Here is a 4,870-nt window from a genome sequence, read left to right as displayed (position 1 = left end):
CAGCACCGTGTTCCTTGTCCAGGCCTCCTGTTGTGAGACAACTCATGCAGATGGTCCTCATCATGCCTATCGAGGCAGGCGGTTTTGGTCAATGGTTCCCAGACACTGATGCGTCACTGACATGCCTGAAGTTAGCTCCGCTCTGGACTTTTTAGGTCCTACTCTAACAGATAATCTTTTATTGCTGAAGCCACTGTGGATGAGGCCATTTTCAACATTGGAATCCTGATGGATATACATCCCACATCTTTTCTAGAGACTAGAGTTGTCCCTGAACCTCAACCAGCCTGCCTTAGGTCCTAGTGTCAACCTCTGTGGTTCTGCAGGCCTCCCTAAATCTTCTACTCTGGTCCTTTAGATAAGTGGTCTCAACTGAGGGTGATTGTGCTCTTGAGGGGACCTCTGGCAATATCTGGAGACATTTTTGTTTGTCATAAAGGGGGTTAGGTGGATACAGGCTAGGAATGTTACTAAACATATTACAATGCACAAGATAGCCCACTGCAACAAAGAATTATCCAGCCACAATGTCAACAGTGCATGTGATGTTGTGGTTTATAGTAAGAAATAAATATTTGGTTTTTATTGCCATCCCAGCACAGATCTCTTGGAATTTCTTTAAAAAAAATTTATTGAAGTATAGTTGATTTACAATGTTGTGTTTATTTCTTCAGTACAACAGCGTGACTCAGCTTTTATATATATATATATCTTCTTTCTTAAAATGTGTTTGTTTATTTATTGTCTTTGATTGTGCTGAGTCTTTGTTGTTGCGTGCGGGGTTTCTCTAGTTGCCCTGAGCGGGGGGCTACTCTCTGGGTGTGGTGTGCAGGCTTCTCTTTGCAGCAGTTTCTCTTGCTGTGGAGCACGTGCTCTCGGGTGAGTGAGCTTCAGTAGTTGTGGTTCCTGGGCTCTAGAGCACAGGCTCAGCAGTTGTGATGCATGGGCTTAGTTGCTCCACGAACTGTGGGGTCTTCCCGGACCAGGGATTGAACCCATTTCTCCTGTATAGACAGGGTTCCATCCCTGGATCAGGAAGATCCCCTGGAACAGAACATGGCTACCCACTGCGGTGCTCTTGCCTGGAGAATCCCATGGACAGGGAAGCCTGGTGGGCTGTAGACCGTGGGGTCACAGAGGTAGACACGGTTGAGCACACACGCCAGGCACGTCTCTGTTGCTGGCGTGACAGCAATGTCTCAGATGGCATGGTTTCATTCTTTCAGATGGCTGAGCAATACGTGGAGTTTCTTAAATGCTGTGAATGGTAAAGTTGCCTTTTGTTATGTTAAAGAGGTGACTTTTGTAAAGCCCTGAGGTAACCAAAGGGTGGAGGGGCTGGTTGTCAGGGAAACCCACCAGGATTAGAGAGCTGAAACTGTCAGTCCCACCCCTAGATTGAGTTCAGTCACCAATGGCCAATGATTAATCAATCATGCCTGCAAATGAAGCCTTCATAACACCCAAAAGGACAGATATGGAGAATTTCTTACTTTTTTTTCTTGTTTATTTTTAATAGAAGGATAATTGCTTTGGAATATCGTGTTGATTTCTGCCATCCATCAACAAGAATCTATCATAGGTATTTGTATGTCCCCTCCCTGCTGAACCCGCCTCCCCCTCTCTGGAGTGTTTCTTTTGGTAAACGTGTGGGCATGCTGCCAGAGTGCTGGTGCCCAGAGCATGGAAGCCTGGGCCCCCTTCCCACAAATCTTACCCTTTGCATCTCTTCCATCTGGCCATTCCTGGTTACGTCCTTTTGTAATCAATCTGGGATCTAGTAAACTGGTCCTGAGTTCTGTGAGCCACTCTAGCAAAGTAGTAGATCGTCGGGAGGGGATTGAGGAAGTTTGAGCTGTGTAGCCAGTTGGTTAGAAGCACAGAAGACAACCTAGATTTTTGATCTACATTAAAGGGGTAAATGGGGGTGTTGGATGTCTTGAATATGGTCCAGAATGAACCGGAGCCTCTTGAGTTGGTTCATGACAAGTAACATTCATCATCCCAAACAGCTATTTTTAGCACAGCAATGCACCATTTATAAGGGCAGTGGAGAATTTGTATCAGATTCTGTATGGTCTAGAAGAACTTGAGCTTCTCCTGCCTTTCAGATCTGTGTGTGCACATGTCTGTCACTTACAGAGATCTTCCCTTGGAGAAACAGACCATGGTCATGTCTCTGTGGCTCCATGATGCGGTGAGTGTGGACACTGGCTGACAGGAGGCTGATTACAAATGGAGGGGAATGAATGCAGATGGATGCTCTGGCTAGAGAATCCTTGCTACGTGATCTTGGAACCGCTTGCCCGTGTGTGCTAGGTAACCTCTCAAGGTGTCCCTTTAACATTATCAGGCAAGCAGCCTGTTTCCAGGCTTAGAAATGTGATCGAAAGAATGGATTTCTGTGTGTGAACAAAGGACAGGGAAGAATTACAGGGGAGTGTGTTTGTCCCAGGTGAGTCAGACGGAATGCTTTGTGGCTGCTATTTTGGAAAGCTGGTCATGTATTTTTGGCTTGGGAAACCTCCGTTCTGACACAGTTCCCCTGGAGGACACATCGCAGGTGCTGGGAGAAGGGAAGCCCCAGCTCTGATTTCTCATCAGATCACCACAGGCCACACAGGTGGGCAGGAAAGGCCTTTCAGTTCTAGTCGTAATAATCTAGAATTTGTGTGGCCAAGGACTCCAGCTTTGTAAACTTAGTTTTTTAACCTCAAAGGTGTCTTTGGGGGCTTCCCAGGTGGTGCTAGTGTAAAGAACCTGCCTGCCAATGCAGAAGACAGAAAATATTTGAGTTTGATCCCTGGGTCAGGAAGATCCCCTGGAGGAGGAAATGGCAACCCACTCCAGTATTCTTGCCTGGGAAATCCCATGGACAGAGGAGCCTGGCGGCCTCCAGTCCATCAGGTCGCAAACAGTCAGACATGCCTGAGGTGACTTAGCACGTCTCGGGGTCAGACTGGAGGCTGAGAAGGAGCCAGCAGCGGAGGCTGAGGTTCGGAGGCCACGGGGGCTGCAGGCTCAGTGGGCAGGTCAGCATCACCGCTTCTGGGCAGCACGTTGTGGTCCGAATGGACAGCAGCCGGTGAGGCACTGGGCTTCTTAATTTGTCATCGTTAAATATCCCCACTTCCAGTGAATCCAGAGAAATAGTTCGGCCTCCCCTGATTTCTGCAGAGTGTGGGGAGGGAGGAAAACCGTCTCCCAGGCCCTTCTTTGCGGGATTCTTTGTTATGAGTAAAATGGGGATGTGTCCTATTGCTTTGGTCATCTGCGAACCCCAAATGCTTCCAGATTTAAAATACCTTCCCTTTTCTTTCCTTTTATTTTGTGCTAGTGTACAGAAGTCGGTTAAAATGGAGTCCAGTTTTCTCTTCTTAAACCAGGACGTGAGGGATGTGTTCTAGTCATGGAAGGCGCACACAATGACTGAAATATATCTCAGGGACTTCTCTGTGGTCCAGTGGCTAGGACTCCGTGCTTCCACTGCAGTGGGCCTGGGTTCCACTGCCAGTTGGGAAAATAGGATCCTGCAAGCTATGAGGCTGGGAAAAAAAAATATAGTGAACTGAAACTGTTAGGTACGTGAAAGTGAAAGTGTTAGACACTCAGTCGTGCTGAGCTCTTTCTTGATCCCGTGAACTGTAGCCCTCCAAGCTCCTCTGTCCATGGGATTTCCCAGGCAAGAATACTGGAGTGGGTTGCCATTTCCTTCTCTAGGGGATCTTCCCAAGCCAGGGATTGAACCTGTGTCTCCTGCAGGAGATCCTGCATTGGCAGGCAGGTTCTTTACCACTAAGCCACTTGGGAAGCCCTTAGGTACATGAGGAGAGAGCAAATGTTAGTTTCATTGCCAGCATAAATTTCAAAATGACACCGTCCAGGGCAAACCAACTGTAACACAACCACATCCATAGCGCAGGGGCATCTATAAAACATCCACACTTTTCTTTTTGCTCCTTATAGCACCAGGCTGTTGTTGAACAGAACAGCTTGCTACCTTGATGTCAGACTCTAAGGCTTGGCAGACAGAGTCCTTGTGTTCCAGAAGACATGCAGTTGACCAGCTCAACAGTCCCCAAGCCTCTGCCTCTGAAATCACAACAATTGTATATATGCCCAAAGAAAGAAAAATAAGATTTTATTTGTGGTTCAAAAGAACAGTATGCTGGTAAAACACTCTCGCTGAAGTGTTGTTTAGTCGCTAAGCTGTGTCCGACTCTTTATGACCCTGTGGACTGTGTAGCCTGCCAGGCTCCTTTGTCCGTAGGATTTTCCAGGCAAGGTTACTGGAGTGAGTTGCTGTGTCCATCTCCAAGGTATCTTTCTGACCCAGAGATCAAACCCACATCTCCTGTTTATTGCTGAGCCACCAGGGAAGCCCAGCTAAAGCATTATACGTGGTGTTTTTGTTGACCATGTTTAATTCTGCAGGGAAACTCTACGGTTGCATATGAATGCTTGTCCCTGCTCCAACTGTCTAACCGTCCGGCTTAGTATCAACTTGTTTATTTCCACAGATGAAAGAGGGAAGAGGGAAGAGAATGTCTTCCTGAGCAGTCTGATCAGTTTTTAAAAACTGATAACCGTTATATGTGTAATAGGTCTGAACAACAACATTCTAGTAATGTATGCATCACATTTAAAAATCCCCTACAAAGAGCAGTATACATGTCAGCCCTAGTTTTTTGTCATTTCATTAAATGTTTATGTCCTGGAGTGAATCCATTTTAGTACATGTAACATCACCTTAGTTTTTTTTTTTCCCTGATTTTTTTTTTTTTTAATCTGAGCCTAATTGCTTTACCATATTGTGTTGTTTGCTGCCACCCGTCAACATGAATCAGCCACGGGTATACATAAGTCCCCT

General features: G+C 46.4%; 1 non-coding gene across 1 annotated transcript; it reads right to left on the bottom strand.

Moving 5' to 3' along the window:
- Window positions 1-3,726: 3,726 nt before the first annotated feature.
- TRNAG-GCC (transfer RNA glycine (anticodon GCC)) lies at window positions 3,727-3,810 on the bottom strand. The gene is given in 2 exon segments: window positions 3,727-3,761; window positions 3,775-3,810. It is a non-coding gene; the product is annotated as a tRNA-Gly (tRNA).
- Window positions 3,811-4,870: the final 1,060 nt, after the last annotated feature.

This window comes from Odocoileus virginianus, chromosome 32 (genome assembly GCF_023699985.2).
Source record: "Odocoileus virginianus isolate 20LAN1187 ecotype Illinois chromosome 32, Ovbor_1.2, whole genome shotgun sequence".
NCBI lineage: Eukaryota > Metazoa > Chordata > Mammalia > Artiodactyla > Cervidae > Odocoileus > Odocoileus virginianus.
This window is presented reverse-complemented; position numbering and strand designations above follow the sequence as displayed.